Source organism: Poecilia mexicana, unplaced genomic scaffold (genome assembly GCF_051168715.1).
Source record: "Poecilia mexicana isolate PSO_F unplaced genomic scaffold, ASM5116871v1 scaffold_3, whole genome shotgun sequence".
In the NCBI taxonomy this organism is placed as follows: Eukaryota; Metazoa; Chordata; class Actinopteri; order Cyprinodontiformes; family Poeciliidae; genus Poecilia; species Poecilia mexicana.
The window spans coordinates 33,296,598-33,320,404 of record NW_028263372.1 but is presented as its reverse complement, the minus strand read 5'-3'; the positions used below and the strand labels follow the sequence as shown (position 1 = coordinate 33,320,404).

General features: G+C 37.3%; 1 protein-coding gene across 1 annotated transcript in view; it reads left to right on the top strand.

Annotated features, from left to right (window-relative positions):
• Positions 1-23,807, top strand: part of LOC106933741 (protein kinase C-binding protein NELL1-like) — a 234,328-nt gene that overhangs the window by 146,209 nt on the left and 64,312 nt on the right. The window lies entirely within an intron of this gene.

The following is a 23,807-nucleotide window of genomic DNA, read 5'->3' as shown; positions in this document are numbered from 1 at the left end:
ATATTGCAATTTTTAAACTGAGCAGCAATTTTACATCCATGGAAACTCAAATGTAATATTTAAAACTTCAATACATAAAATCAGTTATTTAACAATATGAGGTGTTTAATTTATTTTTAACATTGTATTTTTATACATTTATGCTGGGGCTGCCCAAGTCTAGTTTTCCAGAGCTACCATCTGCAGCTTTAGATGCATTCCTTCTCTAACACACCTGGACCATTGACTCATTATAAGCCTCTACAGAACTGAATGAGAGGAAGTCAACCTTTTGTCTGGGGTGTTTTAGCAGGGATGCACTCCTGATTTGTACCGTCAATGTGGCCCGTTGAGGGGGGCCAATATGCTGAAGTGGCCCTCGGTGAAATTGAGTTTGACACCCCTGGTTTAGACAGAGCAGGGAATTCAAGTAACCACAATTTCTACTTTTCACATAAGGCTTCAGCTATTCCTGCTTTAAAAAAAAACTTTGCTTATCCTTTTCATTTTTTTTCCTATTCACTTTGTAAGAACATCAGGACTGAATTATTTTATTTTGAAGAAAACACATCACACACTGGCACACGTAACTACTCTACTTTTCATTTTATTCTTACAGCAATAACACAGACATTACAAACTTATTGTGATAAAATGAAGCTTTAAGCTTCAGATATTTCCACATACACTCTCTTTCTTACCTTTATCAAGTTCGGTGTCACTGTGTTACGTACTCTGAGTGCAGTCTATCATGTGCCTCAAATATGATTTTATCACCTTGACTTTTTCAAGTGGTTTCATGTCCCAGACCACCAGGAATGCACCATTTATGTCCTTGCTCTTCATGATTTTCTTCTAGTTTCTTTATAGTTTAGGAGTGTCATGCTGGGGTAGAAGGATATAGATTTTCTTTCTTATTTGTAGCCTGTTGTGGAGATAAATTTCAAGTGAAAGGAATTGAAAAGCAACAGTTGTTGCTTTGAAGGTAGCAGCATGCATTAAATTCAATCAGCGGGGGGTTGTGGTTGGGGATTCATCTGGAAACAATAAGGCTGGTTTAAATGAGGCTGCAGGGTGAAGGGAGAACTTCCTGTGATCAATATTTGTCTTGTCGGTCTGTTCTTAGCCAGTGGTGAGATACAAAGTGAGAGGCACACTTCCTGTCCACTGGGAGATGTTTAATCCTCTGAGATGCAGCATCAAAGTCGAAAAGACTTAAATTAAGGCAGAAGACACACAGGCTGACTGCAGAGGGCTAACCTGGTTCAGAAGACAACCTCAAAACCAGCATGATTAATGCTGAGCTCAAAGAATGACTTGAGATGGTACTAGTTGTTTACAACAACTCTTCTTCCCTCTTTTGTGTTTTATATTACTTTAGATTATAAATTGCAGTAATTTTTGAGGAAAATAACCACAAAAAAAACTCTTGACCACCACTGTACAGTAAATTACAGGGTGGGGGCGGGGGGTTGTTTTTCACATTTGCTTTAAGCAAATATAAAGTTATTCATCCACATCCTTGTCTACATAATTAATCGAGTCTGGGCTAGAAGTTGAAGGAAAATTAATATTAGACAGTACTTTTTTTGCTAATTTATATAAAATGATCTCCATCACAATGAGTCTCATTTGAATGAATGAGGCGTCAATACAAATGTATCATGTTCTTTGTAAAAATAAATAAAAATAAATACCATAAGCACGTTTTCCTCCGTTCTCCTACCATTTTTCTGCTGCTTTGTTTTGTGTCACAAAGCAGTGATCTATCACATGAAATTCCCATTAAAAAACTTTGAAGTTTGTACCTGTGACATGTCAAAATGTGGAGGACAAACTTTATATGAAGAAGGTTTATTGAATATAATATCTGGGGTTAATACATCAACGTTAGAAAAATAGAAAGTTGTTGAGGATTTTTGTATCCGCAGGAACAATCAATCTATACTCAAGTACTAAGCAACTTATTGTTTCATAAACACAAAGTAATGAAGGTGTCCCTGAAGAGTTTTCATCACAAAACTCTTAATCTTTGTTCTTATTGCCTGGTCTTCTTCCTTCCTATCTAATTTTCCTGCAGATCTTTGTTGTACAATGCTCATGTGTACCATGCTCACAGCTGAACAGTCCCATGTATTGTCATAATATCTGACCTGGGGGTTTTCACCATGCTGCAACCTGCAGAAAAGGATTGGAGCAGTGTTAATTTCCCATGCCAGAAGGTAAATAGGACTTGGCCTGTGCTGTGTACATTTTTATTTTCATTACCTTCTGTTTGTCTGCAGCTTGTATTTTTCAGTACAGGCAACAAACACACACAACAAAGAGAAATTCTTTCGTCCCGTTGGGGCGACTGTTCTCACACTTTCTTCTGTAACTAGTTGCCTCAACTCACCATTCCCATCACCTGCTGTAACTGCACACTGTGTTGCATTCACAGGCCTTTTTACACACAGAGAATGCACAGCAGTAAACACAAATTGTCATCTTTGCATGGGTCTCTGCTGGAGAAGCTGAAGTACATCTGAAATTCTTCTCCCCCTCCATCCGCTGTTCAGAGCCTACATAAGATATTTATAAGCGTTTTGATAGTTTTCCTCCATTCTCTATCATCCGAGGTGAATGCTGTCATGTCACATTACTCCATGAACCATGCTGCTGCTTCCATACAATTCACTGAAGCCACCAGCACGTTGTCACATTCCTGTTTAGGCCCTCCTAAGGTTTGTTTTGAATTATTAATTGTGTTCATGTCATTAAGCAGCTCTTACAGCCTCCCAGGCACAAGACCCTCAGCCTGACATGGAACAGGAGCAGCAAGGCACTGATTAGATTCCTAGTATATAAAGCTGAGGACTGTGCAGCGCTCCTTGTAAAGTCGATTTTTGTCATTAGTTTTTTTTTTCTTTTTTTTTTTTTCTTGAGAGACAGACAAAAAGTTTATTCTTTGTCAAACATTATTTAGGTGAAATACAGAGCCTTTCATAAGTTACTTTTTTCATTAAAAAAACTCAACTCTCTTAATTGTTTTAAAAGTGTTTTTGTTATAGCTTAAGCACAGTGAAGCTGTCTTTAAATGTAATAACAGAGCTTGATCCAAATTGATCCTAATTGATTCAGTTTAGCTTAACAAGTTAAGCTAAATTGGAATTACAAAAATAAATTTGCTTAATGGAAACACGCCAATTTCAAAAACTCACTTTCGTTGATAAAAGGTGTTCACACTTGGATGATGTGGTTTTTTGTCTCTATTAATGGTGTATTTTGCAAAGCTGTAATGGAAACACTTCTTTCATGTCACGCAGTCATGTGATGAACAATCAGATGTTACTACTGGCGTGAAAGACGAAGTCGACAGGAAGAGGAGGGCGGATGATGGCAGGCATGTTATTTAATGACACATGGACAAACACTCGTGTGATTTCAATGGCATTTCTTTAATGAAACACTGCAACACTGTGAAATAGTGTTTTTCTTTGTTTTTTTTTTTACATTAACGGAATATCAACAACGTTTTGTGGACATTTGTAATGGAAACGAGGCTACTGTTGCATTTTCTTATGACTCAGAACAGTCATTACTCTGCTCCCAGTTTCAGACCCAGAGAACTGAAGACCAACTTATATGCCTGAATTTGTCATTGTTCGTCCTCCCACATTAGTAATAACCATACCTTCCTTTCTTTGATGAAGCAAACTGAAAAATTTGATCATATTTCTGCTATTGTTGTCAGAAAGCACGGCCTCAACAGGGCAAAGAAAAGAAACCACATCAGTAGACTAAACAGAAAGCAGAAAAATGAAATCTGCTTTCATTTTTCTGAATGAAAGCAGAAAAAAAGGAGAAATGGATAAGAAATGATCGAGTATAAAGAACAGAGTGCATGTGTTGTGTTGAAAGTATTCATTCTTCTTGTACTTTTGCACATTTTCTTACTTTGAAACCATAAACTTTATTAGGATCTTATGTAAAAGACCAACACACCATAACAGAAAATGGTGAAGTGGAACAAGAATAATACATATTTTTTTTGTTTTTTTTTACCAAAAAAAAAAAAAAAAAAAATATATATATATATATATATATATATATATATATATATATATATATATATATATATATATATATATATATATATATATATATATATATATATATAATCAAAAAATTGTTTGCATTGTTATTCAGTGACTTTGGGTATACAATATAGAAATACCTTCTGCTGCAATTACAGCTTCAAGTCTTTTACAGTGTCTCTTCCAGCCTTTAACATCCACATACTGAGGATTTGCTCCACAGATTCTCAATTAGATTTTGGTCTGCACTTAAATTTGACCATTTCCACACATGGAACTGTTTTCACCCAGATCGTTGTCATTCTGGCTGCATGGTTAGGGCTGCTGTGTTACTGAAGAAGAATTTTACTGGTGTTTTCACGTCTTCTGCAGCCTCTAACAGGGTTTTCTTCCAGGACTACCTCGTAGGACTGCCTTCGTCCATCTTCCTATCAATTCTGACCAGCTTTTCCTCTTCCTGTGTTCATGTTGATTCTACTGTGCCGCCTCAACTAAAATACCATTTCATATGCGTAAATGCATCGTTTCATTGTTAGAAGACTTTCTTGACAGTACCAACAGATCAAGTCTCATCTTGTTCCTGACGTTGAACAAGTCACGTTGCGAATCTGAAAATGACAACTTCCTGTACGTCAGATCCGAACTAAAACAATACATTCAAATCAGCTAAAGTGTGGGAAGTGTGCCTTCAGCTTGGGCAAACACACCTGCATGAGTTAATCTCGCTGCTTTGTCCAGAGCTTCTCGGATGATCACACAAACACGCTCACCGCTGTTGCAGACAGAAAATAGGTCTGGCTGCTGACAATAGGAGACGAATGGAGAAGTGCTCGGCGTAAATGAGGTGATTTCCATGATGAAACAGAGCGATAAAAAGTCTGAGGAGAGATCACTTCTCCTCTCCCACTCTCTCTCGCTCTCACTGTGCTTCTTCTCTGCATTGTTGGCTAGCCATCTATCATGACATCAGAGTGATGGAGAACATCCACATGTAGTCGATGAGGTGAAAACTGACAGCAGAACTGAAACCATCCAGAGAGAATTAGGCTGGAGGACTGTGGCTGATGTTGTATCCCACCTGTGATTGACCTTGCTATGAGGAAGGTCATGTCACTGTGGAGTACAGACGTGCCAGAGAATGGAAAAGAGCCTACTTCGAACTTAACACTGAAATAAGTCGGCACAGAAGTATTTAGTTAACAAAGGCATGTGAAAGGGCAAAGCCAGGCGCATTAATATTCATTTTCAGAAATTGTCTGAATTGTCTTAAAGACAGACGTGCCTTTCTCCAGCTCTTAAGAAGCTCAAGCATAAAAGTCTTTTCAGGTAATGCTTAGAGCATATCTAAAAATGACATTATTCAAGTTCCAGATAAAACACCCTAAATAAATAATTTGTATCTAGAAAATGTAGAACAAAGTCTTGCTGTGTTTAGGAACCACTGGAATAGCAGAGTTACATCCCTCAGAAAAGTATTTGAATATTGATGGAGGTCGACTGTAAACAGATAAATATTTTCTGCAATATTCCTTTACACTCCCATTAGTGAGGTATTTTGACAATATTTCATTCATGTCCAAATGAAGTAAAAATACAAACAATGTTTTACCATTTTACCATTATTAAGAACTAGTTCCATTTTTAGTTTAGCTCTGTTGAAATTAAAACAAAAAGCCAAGCTTAAAAGTAAACAAAGTCCTTTTGCATGATTAATAATGGAAGCCTAATAAGGTCACCTGGTAATATTTGCAGGATATGTCTTTTATTCAAGTCTGTTCATCACACTGTTAAAATGTCTACTCCATTGTGTAAAATAGTTTTTTAAAAACTAGAGCCTCTCACTAAATGTAAAATGTACCAACTCTCAAATCTGACACTAAAAATATAAAAATATAACTGTCATCTGCCTAATTAAAACAACCTCCAATATGTTGTCTCTCATTTCAATTCTGCTTTTTGACAAATTCACTATTTAGGCTTCAGACCTCAATTTTTCTTCTTTGACACAACATTGATCTGAAGATTTTTGTGCAAAGTAATGGGCAAAAATGTATGAGGTTGTTTTTTGCTCTAGTGTGTAACCTTTAAAAAGGTAATTGAACATTATACATTACATCAAGTCGTTCTATATCTCTGAGTTCACATAAAGGAGCTGCGAACATCAGCAAGGATGTATTATTGGACCTGAATGGATGTATGGAGGGATGGATGGATGAGTCGATATTAAATCACTTTATTTGCTACCCCGGGAAAATTGATGTCTAGTTGGTTGTACTGATTCATTTGAACAATTATAGCTTAAAGCATTTCCTTGTGGTATTTCAATATGACTTACTGACTGGTCAGGTTACTAAATCACATTTATTTGCTATGATGAAAACTCCAGGTGAATTTGTTTGTGCTGTGCTGCCTGTAATTTGTAAAGCTCAGAATTTTCCCGAAGGTAAGATTTTTTTAGATAGCCAATATCTTTGTCATCCGAGTTGTATTTGCTATAGTCAATATCTTTCCATTGTTACTTTGGGCACACTGCGGCATTTTTTTCCTGGGCTTTGAATTTTTAGCAGTTTTCACAGTAGGATTGTTTGAACCTGAATCAATGTTTGATTGCCTCCCCAGCCATTTAACACCTCCTTGACAGCTTCAAGAGTTCCTTGTTATTACTATTCAATTCTCGGTCCACTGCATTCTATTTTTCCAGAAAACACAGCTGTTTTCCTCTGTTGCGGGGAGACAGGATTGGCACCTGGATTGACATGTGAGTGAAAACCGGAGAACAATGTGTGACCAGGCAGCTCCATGTGATTACTAGTGAGAGGAATGAACCCCCCCTATATTGGCCACAGAAAACTACATCACAGAATCCACTTGGACTGTGCTGGCAAGAATCCCTTTTCAAAACCTGTTCACAGTTTTGCCCCCTATTGTTTTCTAAGAAAGGCAGAGGTGCTATGCATAGATCATGCAGCAGTTCAACAGGAATTCATCTGTGAAAAGAACTACTTGAAATAATATAATGCCAGGATTGGGTCGTTCTCTATACATGTCTAAAATGTTACGTTTGTTTTTAGGCTTCAAATGTAACCAAGTAGAATAACTCAAAATAAAGCTCTGGCAATTCTAAAAGATCCATTTGTTTATTTTTATTTTTAATTAAGTTCCAAATAGTTTTCATATCAATTGATTATGCTGAACTTCCTTGTTGGGCATATTGTTTAGTAATTACTTATTTATTGACATGCCAGGCTGATTTGGTTTATTTCAATAATACATTAACATGGCTATTACAAGCAGCCATTGCAACATAGCTTTATTGTTTTGTTTTCTTTATTATTAATTCACCAAATAATGCATAAATAACAAATATTACAGACTAACAAATGGAGGTATTGATCTACAGAATAAAAATTAACCAATTAGATAATAGAAACAAAAAGTGAACACAAAAAATAAATGTATCCTAAATTGATACATTTAGGACAAAGGCAAAACACAGAAAATAACAAAAACTGAATTGTTTAACATATGTGGGTTAGATACTTCTTTTTTCTTTTAATCTCGGCAGTTATTTTCTGATTTTTATTATTTTACGTTTCTCTGACATTCCTTGTTTTCAATTTATAATTAGTAGTTTTCATAGGCTGGTGTGAAATTCTTCCACTAGGATATCTTTGAGTAAAATATCACAGTTTCATTGCATTGCAGTACTGTAGATGTAGATGTAGTACTGTTTGTTGCATTTCACTGACAGGGCTTTTACACAGTATTTGATGAAGTAGAAGTATTCGTCCTTTGGAATGAAAAAACAGCTGAATACCAACAAACGTATCAACAGGCAAAAAAATCTATGGAAGATCTGGTTAAAAATGTCAGGATTAGACCTGTCGGAGCAGGCCATGAAAGATTTAAGGATAAGCATCTGTTCTACAAACAGATGTAGGATTCATTTGCATAATCACACAACTCCACTGATTTAATAAGACAGATGTACCGTTGACTCATGTCTAAGACTATTCTGGTAATCAGCTGATTGATTTTTAGGAAAGAAAATAACATTTATGAAAAACTAATTAATTTTGGAGCATAAAGGGAAAAAAGATTGAAATACTGTTTTTTATATCATACCTCTTCCTTCTTAAAGGTTGAGCTGAAAAAGCTTTTTTTTTTTTTTAAATCTGTTACCCCGAAGCGATATTAGGGCTTTCTCTGTTACTCATAGTGACAAAGATCAAAACGACTTTGAATCTGGAAGACGAGGAATCTAAATTTTTCAAGTTGATTTAATTAAAATATAAATACTGTAGGAAGGATCTTTTGATAGAAGGTCCCTTGGGCTCAGGCTTTCTATCTACAAAATGACAGAACTTAATACTGGAAAAAGTTGTCACCTTCAGTCATTAATATCTGTCTGCCCTGGAGCTCAGCGCCCTTGTTGAAGGATCTTTCACCTCCAAATTCACACTCTTACATGTGCATAAAAGTGTGTACCACATTTTATATTCTGGGGTAAAGTCCTGGAGTTTACAACTGGTGGAATATGAAAAAAAGATGAAAGTGTAAAATGGCTGACTCCCTTCCTCTCGACTTCCAGCCCTGCCCACAGACAACCTCTCCCACTGGGGGACTCATGAGTTCAGCGTAGGGGGAGGGGGATGTTGTTCTCTGAATGGAGCGCAGAAAAACAGTAAAGGTCTGAAGCAACAGGAAAAAGTTAACAGTTGGAGCTTCATAGGGAAGGAAGGCTTTGCTTACATTTAAGAACGTAATGTGCTGAGTAATGAGTTTCTGTTCTTGCTCTCATTTGCAAGAACAAAAATGTTTTTTTTTGTTTTTTTTTTACCTAAGACTGCAAAAACAAAGTTTCTTCTGTTCAGGACATTTCATACTTCATTAAAAATACTAGGAAGACTTCATATATTTCTTCACTTTTATATTTTCTGACACACACAAGTAGATAATTGTGCCCAGATTAAGCATGAAGAACAGGCCACATCTCCTGCTCCAAGGCTCTTCTTGTTTCTCACACTGTTTCATGACTGTGTGAGCAGAAACGGCAGGTTCGCTTCTCTGGGTAAAGGTGTTAAATGATTGCCTCCTATTTAAAAGATGTCTTTGCAGATGGAGACCAAATTCGTTTCCATACAATCCCCCAGCTTGTCTCTGTGCCGCTGTCAGTGGCATTTAATTGCACTTGATATTTAAGCGCTGGAGCAGATCACATTACAAGTGGCTCTTCCTCCTATTTGTGCTGGCGGCATATTTCATTATATGCTCCTAATTTCCATCACCGTCCTTCAGATTGTATTGAATGTCAGCTGCTCGGGGCATCAGATTTCCTGTATCAATTATAAGTTTTGAGCCACCTATACTGAATAAGGTGCTGATAGCATCAGTGCAGACTGGACAGGCAATAAGGAAAAGCTGCACAGCTGCACAGAACCATGACTTAGAGCAGAATGGCTCAGTTAGATGAGCTCAGGCAGACTGTAGACATATATATATATGAGTTTCTCTCTCTCAATGTGTGTGCCAAACTTTGGAAAAAATAATGAGAATTAAGAAATATAACTTAACATATGTAATAGAGGAAGTACTCATACTGAAGTTAAATATTGTCATTTATCTGTACAGTTTAAGCCTGGTGTGCTTCAGGGTAACCTTGTATATGAATCTAGCTCCAGCTTTCCCAACATGAAGCGAGTACATATCAGATAATCCAAAATGCAAGCTAATGCAGCTGGAATCAAATTAAAAGGCTGCGATTAGAATAAAATGCAAAACGCATCTATAAACAATAAACTGTACTAAACGAAGCTTTGGTGTGGCGATATGGATCAGTCCTAAACTGGTGATTCAACAAAAGAGCAGTTTTACAAAACTGATCACTTTGGTTTTGAAGGTTTGTTCTTCTGCAGCTGCTGCAGACATGGATGTGTATTATTTCACACACACTTGATTTATTATGAGAGTTATGTGTCAGAATCTTAAATATATATATTTCATTTTGCAGTGAGGTCAAACGCTCCTTAATATGAAAGATAGTACAGATAAGTTTCATGGAAAAGATAAATATGGTAATTAATACTAAACTAAAACTAATCTTGAACATCAGAACAGAGATTTATATTTATTTATTTTTTCAAGAGCTTGCCAGTAAATGTTGAAAGTTTGTATGTGGAGCGCTGAATGAGGAAAATCCTCTTTAAGCAGCTCAGTTTGGTTTATCATTCCTTTTTAAAATGAACAGTCTCTGGGCTTTAGGATTATGATGCCAATCTTGGATTAAGTTGGGATAACGACTGTAAGATAGCTCCCATATATTTCCCATTAGCCACCAAACTGACTGCACAAAATCAAGATAATTCTCTCAGTGTATTAGACTCTGTAAATGTGCTGCCCAGTAAGGGCTGGATTTCTGATTTAGGGGCCAAAATAAAATGATTCTGAAAGTTTAAGACAACATTAATCCAGAGTTAAAGATAAATATTTATTCATTTATTTCAACAGTAGATTTAAATCCATTAGCAGTTGGAGCTTGGAATGCATAGTTGCTACAATAATTAAAATAATTTATGCCAGAAAACAAATCACTTCTGAAATTTTTAGTTTCTTTTTCTGGGTTGCTTCATTTATTGTTCGGTGGAGAGAGAAGCTTTAACAAAATTTAAACCAGACTTGAGGAGCATGTATTTTGAATTTAGTTGAAGATCACAATTTTAAAACTGCTTCTACAAAAGGCTGAAATATTAAATATTCAGGTGTTGAATATACTGTGAAGCTTATTGACAGCTACCCGATGGCACATGGCCACTCTCTGGACATGAGAGCCTCTCTGTTTCACGTTCATCCAGAGAATTCGACCTCTCCTTCCACTCCTGTGTCCTCCAGCTGCTTTTGGCTGTCAGGTGGAACTGGAGGGGCTGGCCTTAATTAGGGGGAGGAGGCTGAGTGTGACACTGATGCAGGACGTGGCAACAGCGTCTCCAAGGCCACGACCGAACGGGCGCGACTCACTCCCTGTAGCCTCATTCTGGGACAATGAGGGCTATAGCACACCATCTGGTGCTGATGCCCTCCCGACTGTCCTGACTGAGGGACAGATAATATTGTTGGTATGCGAGGAAAGCCACCAGGCCCCACATTTACACGCTGATGTTTCAGAAAACAGGACAGATCATCACGAACTCAGTTGCTTTTCTAAAATAGAAAACTCTAAAACCTGTCTTTAGTTGCAAAGCCATCTTTTATTTTGACAGTTTTCTGTTCCACCTATAATTTATCAGATTTTCTTATAGTTATCAATGTTTTTCCCCTGCAGCTTAACTAATTTATATACTTTTTAAAAAATAACTGTCATAAAATATTTGCTTTGATTAAATCTGTTAACACATTTTCAAAGCTGAATATGTCAAATTAATTTTATATGGAATTTATTTTAGTTGTCAAAATTCTTTAAAAATATAAAAACGAAAATGTACTATTTTACAACACACTTCAATACAAGTTATATATATATATATATATATATATATATATATATATATATATATATATATATATATATATATAATTATTTGGGGTGAAAGGCCATTGGTCTTAAATGGAAAAAAAGCTGAACTGCTTCCTCCAGGTGGGGATGGAGGAGCAAAACAGGAATTCAAGTATTTTATCATTTTGCTCACAAGTGATAAGATAGAAGAGGAGATGGTTGGATGGATTGAGGGTCTTCTCTTTGGAAATGTTTTTGATTCCCCCTCTTTGGTCATAAAATATGGATTGTGTCTAAAAGGAAAAGATCTCATGTCCAAGCAGCTGAAAAGGATGTCCTCCATGGGACCCCTGGACTCAGCCTTTAAATTAGGTGAAGGACATCCAACATCCATGCCAACCTCAGAATGATGCTGCTTCTCTTCAGTAACTTTTATATGACCATTGGATCCATGCTTCCTTGCTTTACAGATCTTTCTAATCTTCTGCAAAGGGTCTTTATGTGGTAGTATTTATGAGCTAGTTGTGTTACCACCCCCCACCACTAGAGGCAGTAACAGATTTTCAGGGAAGCAACTTGGAGGTTTTTCTTAAGCTTACCCATGAGAGGAGATCTTGAGTTCCTGGAGGCAAAATTTGTCCCTACATCTTGTAGGGACTAAAGAGCCAACACCTATATGAAATAAAGTATACTCATTAATAAAATAAATCATATTTTAGAAGGTGAACTCTCCAAAAGCAATCACAATGTCCACTATATCAACACTCTACAAAACGAACCACAACAGACTGGTGATGTTGCAATAACTTTGTTTTTATTATTATTATTATTATTATTATTATTATTATTATTATTATTATAGCAGCCATATTGGATTTGTTATTAAGGATCAACAATCTTTGAAGCAGAAGGTAGTTTGTACTTTGGACTTTTGGGATGTTTAACAACATCAGAAGGCTGTAGAGAAATTTAAGAGATTTCTTTGAAACCATTGAATCCTGAGGAACACAAATAAAATGTTAAATGAATATCAGCAACATTATTCAAATTAAAGTCCAACTGAATATATGTGTCTTTAGGTTTTTGCTAAAAAATTCCAAATTCCTATGTCTTGGGGTCTTCAAATTCTGTTCCACAGCCGAACGCCACATCATTAAAAGATACACCCCACAGTGTTGTAGCTTTTACTTTAGTTATGAACTTAAACCTTCACTCTCAGAATGAGGCCAATTCTTAACAGTTTATTGAACTTCTCTTTTATGCTCTTCATCACAGCTTACAGTTCTCTTTAATACATTTTGCATCTTCCTGTATTACTTCTAAATCTCCCCAAGTTGCTTCCCTGAAAATCTCTTATTGCCTCTAGTGGTGGGGGGTGGCAACACAACTAGTACATAAATCTGCTATCAGGACTCTGATAGCAGAAGACCCTTTGAAGATTGGAAAGGTCTGTGGGACAAAATCAAATCTGATAAAGAAGGTGGACTTAAGAGTTTCAGGACCTAATATGAGCAATTTAGAAACAATTACAAAATGGACAGAGACTGTAAAATCCCTGTGATTTGAGCTCACACTGGTCCTTGTTAGCATTCTTGTAGTTGGATTCTGAAGTACCTGATGTTGAAGATGCAGTTATTTTAGGAAGGACACCATCTAATCTATTCTGCAAGAAATAAAAACGTGAACTAAAAACTGCGAGGGAAATGGCCACACTTTGACATTCTTCTTCAACATGTTTTTCTCTGAGTTTCTCTCTGAATGTCTGTGTTGATAACTATGACAAATCTTTTCCTGTTATGTTTTTTTTATTTTACATACACTACATTTTGCATGAAACATGTTTTTTGTATGCTCTTTGAAAAGAGGAGCACTCGATTTCCTTTGTGTTTTTGTGACTCAAATAACAGCAAATAAAAACCTTAGAACTTAGGAAACTGAGCTTTTCCCAAGTGCTGGAACTTTGACTGACATCCATCTGGTGACATCAGGGACTGCCTTTTAATAAATATTTTTCCTTGATGTGAACTCCAGTCTATTAGCCTGTGTAGAAAAAGGAAAAACAAAACAGTTTAAGAAATTCAAATAATACACTCAGCATATATGCTGCTGATATGATCAAAAGCCAAAACTAAAGTCGCTACTGATCAGCTCTATATCGGTTTCAAATTACATTTCTGAGTTTCCTGAAATTTCGTCAGAACCAAAAGAAAAAACAAAACAATTCTGACTTCTTGTAACAATGACTGTTCTGCTGTTTAGAACTTGACGTATTGACAAATTAACGCATTGCATTATTTTATTCCTAAAATGTAACAATTATTTGTCATCTCAGTCAGATATATTTTTCATAATATGTTTATAGTGCTTTACAGAAACCTTCACACCTTTTGTTTATTCTACATTTTCTTATGATTCAACCACAGATTTTAACATATTTTATTGTGATTTCATGTGACAAATTAACACAAAGTTGGATTTAACTAAAGCACAAAGGAACTTGTGGGTTTCTTTTCTAAACTCTTTTTACAAATAAATTTAATAAAAATGTGGCCTGTATTTGTATTTGATACTCCTATGCTAAATCAATTGTAGCAAATTTACCCCAGACATCACCTGTTGAATGCATTTTTACTCAGATCAGGGATGAAGTTGTGTGAAAGGTATTACAGGGAATGGTTATAAAACAGTAATGCATATTTGATATGTCACATAGCATTGTTCAGTCTCTCTCCTGAAACTGGAAAAAGCAACTTTAAACCTAAGACATATTATATAGGTAACCTTATCTATGTAACCTGAATCCTGGGCAAGAAGAGCAAAAATCAGAGAAGCAGCCATGAGGTCCATAGTACCTCTAGTGCAGAGCCACAGCATTTTCAGGTGGAAAAGTCTGTAAACAGTCAAACTGTTAGTCATACACTCCACAAACCTTGGCTTCATGGAACAGTGAATAAAAAAACCTACAATTGAACTAAAGGCATAAGAAGTCCTGTTTGCAATTTGCCACAAGGTATTTTTGGGAAACAGCAAACAGGTGGGAAAAGCTGCTCTGAACAGATAAGACCAAAGCAGAGCTTTTTGCTTTTGCCAACATGTGAAATGATATGTGCGGTGGAAAACTTAGACTGTACGTGAACCTGGACACGCTGCAAAACACCGCAGCGGTAGCCTGGTGCTGTTGGGATTCTTAACTTCAGCAGTGAGAGGGAAGTTACATAGATCTTACTACTACTGTACAATCCTGTTCAAAACTGCAGAATACATGTGAAAACCCTAAACATACACCCACAGCTACAACAGGAGGCTTTAGATAAAATCATATTCATATATTAGAAGTCCAAATTTAAATCAAATTCAAAGAATCTGTGGTGAGACTTGAGAATTGATGTTTGCTCATGTTTTTTATTCAATCTAGCTTAGCTGGGGCAATTTGCAAAGAAAATGGGGGAAATTTCTAGATATGTTAGGTAAAAGGCGTTTCTATACCTTTCACCTATGGGACCGAACATATTACATTCTTGTGAAAAGACTTTGGAAAGCATTAGTCAGTTTCCTTTCACTTCACTGTTGTGTTGTGTTCTGTCACATAAAATCACAGTGAATTACATTTGTGATGTTGAAAAATTCTTTCATAAGGAACTGTAAAGTCAGCAGCCGAACATATTGAGTTTTCACTTCAATCCAAAAAAATCTAATCCTTCTACATCTCCTTTTGCAACCCACACTATTGGAGCATAATCTAATGAGTCTGATATTCATCTTGATGTTACAAGACTTCAAAATTAAATGTATCAAAATGAATCTAATTTAGTGTCTGCAGTCAAACGTGCAATCACATTCACAAGTGTCACATCAGCATTGACCATGTAGCTGGAGCATCTGAGTCAGAAAAACAATAAAATTAATTAAGCTCTCCCACATTGCATTGTTAAATATTTATGCCTTAATATCAACTCTACTCTCAAGTGATTCCTGCATATTACTGGTAAAGTTACAACATCATGGTGGTTTCTCTCGCAGCGCCTCCCCGTCTCTGTTTTATCACTGCATTGTTTGATGTCTTTTTGTCTGTTTATCTTTTCTCCATTTTCTCCCCTGTTGTGTTTTTGTCCCAGTATTTTGTGACTCTGTGAATCTGTCCATGCATCTTCCTTCCACTGGGGTCTCCAGTAATGAAGGATTATAATTATGCGTGAGCAGTTATGCCCCTTACCCTCCGTGAATACTGAGTTTCCACTGTTCTTACTAAAAAAAATATTTTTGTTGTCTTTGATAATTTCTTTAGTTTTTAATAATCCTTAACTATTAGTTACTTTAGTCAGTTTTGATGTCTGAATTATTGGACTGATTGATTTCTCTTGGTCTGCATATTCTGGCATATCCTGACAAACCTAATGCACCGATTAATCACTGCATACAAAGATAACTTAAATGTATTGCATTTGTTAACTGTTGATGTAAAAAATCTACAAACCACACCAATACCATAATTTAACTTACAAATCAGGAAAGAATCCATGCACTCCATGGAATGAAGCTGAAAACAAATGCTGTCAATTCTCTCTGGTGTCAGACAAGCTTTGTAAAACTAGCTGAGGTTGTCTGATTGCTGGACAAATGTATTCCTTCATTACAACAGATCAGACACTCTGGCTGTGCTTTGTGTTTGGCATGTCTTCCTGCATTGAGAAAACCGATTTTGTTTTACTAGAAGCAATAAGACTGGCTGTGCAGTATATTGTTGAGCAAAATGAAAACACATACTGTTCAGCTTACCCTGGCCTGATGTATGGGTCCATTTCCCTGCACAGACATTTACAGTCGGTGTACGTCTTTCCGGTAAAACTACTTGTAAGAACATTCTGCGGGAACTTGCACAGAACCTGTCATCCAAGCAAACTGTGCTGGTCTGTCTGAGAGAGGGAGTCCGTTTCAGGCTTCACACTGTCTGAAAAGGTCAGTGCGCAGCTTCATGATTGGCAGATCCTTGTTTGAGTTTCACAGTAACAGATTCTTTAAACTTCACTTCTATGCAGTTCTATTGTTCTGATTGAGCAATACCATTCTGTTCTCCTGTGCTTAAATCTGTCTCTGCAGACAACATATAAGGGATGCTTTTACAGGAGCATGCTCAAGTCTACAGATATGGTCTCTTCTACCTGCACAGACTGAAGCCACCTAGACTTATTTGCTTGTCTCTTGAAAAGGTTCCACGTCTCATTCCACATACTACTTTAGTTTGAACCTGGGTTGGGATTTTAAGGCTTACAACTATTGGAAAAGTGACACTATTTTAACTAGGATCTCCGATCCATTAGTCCATTTTATGAGTCCTTTGGATCTTTCTAACTTGAGAGTTAATTGCAAAGTCATGTAGTTACCTTGTTTAGACAAAATTATCCACAATGAGCAGGTGAAGAATGATAGAAGCTGCTTCAAAGTGTAATGTGATAGCTGTACTGAGCATAGGGAATGTAGATAACTATTAACATGTCTAATGCACCCCAATACATACACACACACACACACACACACACACACACACACACACACACACACACACACACACATATATATAAAAATTCCCCTCTCACCCTCCGTGGGTGGTCTCTTTCATCCTCTGAGCTCGGGTCCTCTACCAGAGGCCTGGGAGCTTGAGGGTTCTGCGCAGTATCTTGGCTGTGCCTAGAACTGCACATTTCTGGACTGAGATGTCTGATGTTGTTCCTGGGATCTGTTTGAGCCACTGCTCCAGTTTGGGGGTGACTGCCCCGAGGGCCCCGATGACCACAGGCACCACTGTGGTCTTCACCTTCCAGGCCTTCTCCAGTTCCTCTCTGAGGCCCTGGTATTTCTCCAGTTTCTCATGCTCCTTTTTCCTGATGTTGTGGTCACTTGGTATTGCTACATCCACCACAACGGCTTTCCTCTGTTCTTTATCCACCACCACAATGTCCGGTTGGTTCGACATTACCATCTTGTCTGTCTGGATCTGGAAGTCCCACAGGATCTTAGCTCGGTCATTCTCCACCACCTTTGGGGGTGTCCCCCATTTTGACCTCGGGGCTTCCAGTCCATATTCTGCACAGATGTTCCTGTACACTATGCCCGCCACTTGGTTATGTCGTTCCATGTACGCTTTCCCTGCCAGCATCTTGCACCCTGCTGTTATGTGCTGGACTGTCTCAGAGGCCTCCTTGCACAACCTACACCTTGGGTCTTGTCTGGTGTGGTAGATCTGAGCTTCTATTGCTCTGGTGTTTAGGGCCTGTTCCTGGGCGGCCAGGATGAGGGCCTCCGTGCTGTCCTTGAGTCCAGCTTTCTCCAGCCATTGGTAGGATTTCCTGATATCAGCCACTTCAGTTATTTGTCGGTGGTACATCCCATGTAGGGGCTTGTCTTCCCATGATGGTTCCTCCAGCACCTCGTCCTCTGTTCCCCATTGCCTGAGACATTCGCTGAGCACATCGTCCGTTGAGGCTTTGTCCTTGATGTATTTATGGATCTTAGATGTTTCATCCTGGACAGTGGCTCTCACACTCACTAGTCCTCTGCCTCCTTCCTTACGGCTCGTGTACAGTCTCAGGGTGCTGGATTTGGGGTGGAACCCTCCATGCATGGTTAGTAGCTTCCGAGTCTTAACATCCGTGGCCTTCATCTCTTCCATTGGCCAGCTAATTATTCCGGCAGGGTATCTGATTACTGGTAAGGCATAGCTGTTTATTGCACGGATCTTGTTCTTGCCATTGAGCTGGCTTCTCAGGACTTGCCTTATTCGTTGGAGGTATTTGGCTGTGGCTCCTTTCCTTGTGACCTCATCGAGGTTGCCATTTGCTTGTGGTATTCCCAGGTACTTGTAGCTGTGCTCTATGTCTGCTATCGTTCCCTCTGGGAGTGAGACCCCTTCTGTGCGGACGACCTTCCCTCTCTTTGTAACCATCCGGCCACACTTCTCTAGTCCGAATGACATCCCAATGTCAGTGCTGTAGATCCTGGTGGTGTGGATCAGTGAGTCGATGTCTCGCTCGCTCTTGGCGTACAGCTTGATGTCATCCATGTAGAGGAGGTGACTGATTGTGGCCCCATTCTTAAGTCGGTATCCGTAGCCAGTCTTGTTGATGATTTGGCTGAGGGGGTTCAGGCCTATGCAGAACAGCAGTGGGGACAGAGCATCTCCTTGGTATATGCCACATTTGATGGACACTTGTGCAAGCGGTTTGCAGTTGGCTTCAAGGGTGGTTTTCCACAGCCCCATCGAGTTTGCAATGAAGGCTCTTAGAGTCCTATTGATGTTGTACATCTCTAAGCATTCAATGATCCAGGTGTGTGGCATTGAGTCATAGGCTTTCTTGTAATCAATCCAAGCGGTGCACAGGTTGGTGTGTCGGGTTTTGCAGTCTCGGGCGACATGACATGCCTGACATGAGCTTCCATGTTGTAGAGAGACAGGTTATTGGCCGATAGTTGGATGGGACTGAACCCTTTGAGGGATCCTTCTGGATCAGGATTGTGCGCCCTTCAGTTAACCATTATATATATATATATATATATATATATATATATATATATATATATATATATATATATATATATATATATATATATATATATATATATATATATATATGCTTAAATACTGTTTCATTATCTGAACAAAGAATAATTTCTATACCGTCACCCCACACCTTGAAAAAATGAACCTTTACAACCAAATTGCCAAAATTACTATTTTTTGAAAAGCATTGCATACAAACTATTAATAAACTGTTTGAATTTTAGGTCAGAAAAATGCTGAATCAATTGAACCAAGAAAAGTTCAAAGTATGTTTCAGACAGAAAATTCAGTTCAATATCAAAAGCTGGTTTCCTTGCAAAAGAAGAATGAGAACATGGAGGGCTGACTTTCATCTTGTTTCACTGTTGAGAAAATTCAAACGTGGAGACCTCAAAGAGGTTGACTTTACTTTGTGGGCAGTTTGTCCAGCATCCATCTGGCTATTCATATTTCACATAATTGTATATATTTTTTTTTATACATGGAACAAAACATTTACGTTTTGCACATCAAAACTGTCTTAAACAGTCTGTCAATAGTCCAGATTTGAATTTAAATATCTGGAGAAAATGATAAACATACATAGTAACATATTTACTCAATACAACAACTTTTTCAGAACAATAATAGCTTGTTTTAAGGAAGAAAAGGCCTTAGACATACTTAACACATTTGGTTTTACTGGGTTAAAAGGTTTCACCACTGTTATTAGTTAAAACAATAAACTTGTTAAAGATTTTTGGACTATATTATTTATCTATGTTGGAAATAATTGCTCTGGTTTCCAATATTTAGAGTTTATTGTAATGACTGTGCAATTATTTACCCCAGCCTATAGACATAATTGCAAAGATATGTATGATGGGAAACAATAATTCCTTCTCTGTAAAAACAAAACAAAACAATGATTAGCCCTTCACACTTAGTGAAACAGATTACGCAGGATGTCTAATATGTTGTGTATTGCACCGGTCTGCAATGCTCTGTGCATGCTTCATTTATCATGGATTGTAATTGCTAGGCCATGTCTAATATGTGATGAAAATTGACAGGTTGAGGCAAAAAAGGGAATTGTTGTTGCTGCATGTGCCTGTAATGTGTGAAGGTGATCTGCTGAAGAATCCTTCCTTTAGAAAGATGGAGTCATGTTTTGTGAAGACACATTGTATCTTCAAGCTATTTACATTAATTTGTGATATATATTGTGGCTCATGAATTTGGAGTTAACTTGTTTTTACTTAAATAATTATGGTGCTAGAATCTGTTCTTGACATATAAAATGTTTTCTTTACAAAATCATAATTAAATCATAATTAAATCATAATTAAAGCATAATGTGTCAGAAAACAAAATTATTTCCACTTTATGAATGAAACTGTCAACTCAGCTTATTGTCAATGGGTGTTGTAGTTTTTTTGTTTTTTTTAGCTTACAATTAGGTCATAATTCTGACATTAAAACCTAAAAGTTTCATATTGATTTGCCTTTTTGTCATGTATTTTTTATATAATTTATAAGATAAAATGGCTGTACTATGTTAATTTTTGTAGCTTTTGTAATGTTTGCCCTCAATGAAAAAAACAAAGAAGGGAGAGCTGAATCAATTTGTAAAACATGTTATGAAAAGTATTTAAGTAATGTTTTAGGTGATTAAAAATATATATTTTAATGCTATTTCAAAACTAAAACACAATCAAAACCCATCTCTTTAAAAAAATCTAAATTCTGTTAAAATCTGAATACAAATACATGTAAAAAAAAAAAAAAAAAGAAGCTTTTTTGACATTGTAAATGTAATTGGACCAAGGTGATGTATTGCACTGAGTCACATAGTCCTAAATAAAATACAGTGCAATAATTTCTTTCAGAAATCAGTGAATTACTAAAATACCAAATAACACACCACACAAGTCAGGGCTGAAAAGTTGCTGAAAGGTAAAAGGAAGGCTAGACAGATTTGATTTGCACCCAAATGACTTCTTTTCAATATGCTGATATGGAAAAATATTACTTTAGGTGATTTGGGCTGCTTTTTGCAACATTTGGCTGGTTTTCAGAAGGTTTTGATGAAAATAATTCTAATTTTGTGTCAGAAAAGTAAAAATCTCATACATTTTAATGAAATCCTATGTCCTTACGTTTGTTTTATAGTTCACGTACTTTGATATATCTATCTGCTGAACATGACATAATCAATAATTAATAGTCATGGGCTAATCCAGTCTCACTATGAAATGGTACATATACACATTATATATGCTTGTATGCATTTATATATTTAATTGTTTTTAGCATGAATTTTAACATAACTTTCAACAGGTTGTGATTTGGGCTGTTTTTTGTTGTTGTTGTTGTTGTTGTTTTGAGCTGGGCAGGGATCACATTGTGTTTGGGCTGGATACTGTCGATCAGATTTGGCAACCCTGTACCCAAAGGTTTGAGCATCTCAGATAAGTAAATCAATCCATCAACTGTGATGTGGTCACACATATAAATAGGAAAGTATTTATCAAACGAGCAGCAGAGAGGGCTATTGTAATTCTGGGGGAGATGCAGAGATCAATAGCTCAGGATAGAGAATCTGCTCTCAGGAGAACCAGTAGTGGTGCCACAGGAAGTCTTGTTTAAAGTTTACCACTTACCATGCTGGAGACACAGCAAACAATGGAAGAAGGGGATCTGGTTAAACTTTGTCTCCATCCTGCAAAGCTAACTAACATTGCTCACGACCTTGAACACAGCATCCCCTGGTGAAACATGTTGGTATCATGTGGTGACAATGCTTTTCCTCAGCGGGAAGAGGGAAGCTGGTCAGAACTGATGGAAAGATAGATGGCGCTTAATACAAGACAATCCTGCAAGATAAACTGTTGGTGGCCGCAAAAGATGTGAGACGGGTCCGGAGGTTCACCTTCCAGCATGAGAAAAAACCCAAATATACAGTCAGAGCTACAAGTCTGAGAATTTGTTGCAAGACTGCAGCTCTTTTATTTATTTTTTTAATAAAATATAAATAAATGAATAAATCAAGCTATGTGAAGTCACAAATGCTATTGTGTCTGCTTAAAACCTAAAATTTGGATTAAGTGCATTGTGTTTATAATGCAACAATGTCTTTAAAGATAGTGCATTCTTTTATAAAGGACTGTATATTAAAGCATATGAAGCCTCTTCTTCTCTGTGTATGATGATTCACGGTTTTCAGTTCATAAGGACTTTATAAGTTACCAGTACTTGCAGCATACAGCAAAATACTAGCAAGGTCAACCATCATCAATTTCATAATTTTTCTTGAGGATAGGATGGCTTAAAAGTTCTGAAAATATTCTACTGAGTCCAAATCTCCTCAAAAATCAATGTTTCTTTGAGCATAAAACTTCTAAGTCATGCCTGCAAGTCCTGAAATGTTTCTGCACCTCTGGATAAACCAGATTAGTGGTTTGTCTCCACTAATCTGTCTGTTCAAATTTCATAGTCTTGGGTTTAGTGAAGAAAAACAAAACATGAAAAGTAAAATTGTTTGGAATGTGATTGAAATTCACTGCCTTCCCTTTCTTTATTTACTTCAGTGGAAATAACTCTGTATGAAATTTATACTCTCAATCGCACCTTCACAAAACTCAATTTTTTTGTTTTACATTTTTTTTGTTTTACATTTGAAGAAAATCTGTTGGAGATGTAGAAAAAGCTCTATATGAAATGTTACCTTCTACCACACCTTCTCTAAACTGGGAGTCATTAAATTAAAAATAAAGCAGCGTCCACAAAAAAATTAGATGAAATCGTTCTGCATAGAATAATGTTCCTTTTGACATCTACATGAAAAGGTGAGCCCTGCACATATAGGAGACTCTTGCATGAAGGAATATGAGGATTCTTCTCCTTTACTGGCTTACAGCAGCCAAACACTTGACATTCAGAATGTGTTTTTTTTTCTGTTTTTCTGTTTTGCCAGACAATATCGCACAGAGAGGGTTGAGCTGATAGAAACATGTGCACACCCTCACTTACTCATAAATACACATGCATAGAGTCCTATCCCGCCTTATTTTTAGCTGTTCCCCCTACCCAGTCCTGACCTACATCAGAGCATGAATAAAGCAGCCGAGAGATGAAGAGAGTGTGCTCAGAGGGGGGTGGGTGGCGAGGAAGAGGAGGTCTGGGTTGGAGGGTGGTGAGGAGGGAGGAAGGCAGCCAGAGAGACACTGGCAAATCCAGAAAAATGAATTCCCCCCTGTGCAAAATGACAGTTCCAGTTCTGTCAGCAGACCTCACCTGCAACAATGCCCCCAGAGGAAGCTGCCGAGGGCAAAAACACAAACACACATGCAGTCACACACATGGGCATAGAGCCTTGGAACAACACAGATCAAAAAGCCTCATCATTCCTCCGGCCTGACACTCGATGCTTTTCTCACTTATAATGAAAGCTGACAAAAGTGGTGAGCTCTTGACTTTGAATTATTGAGGCTGTGAGTCGGCGTCGCGGGGCAGCCGCCATCACCCTTGAACAACGTTTTGCCGCCTTTCACCAATAAAGGGTAATCAAATGAGTGGCTTTTAGGGCAGAGTAGTGCTCCTAGACAAGATGGAAATTGGATTCAGGTACTGTTGTGTGGCGTCAAAGTACTTTCATAAGTTTCATGCTTTTGATGTAGCGACCTTTTATTCTGAAGGGCATCAAAGCTTTGTACACCTAAAGACATGC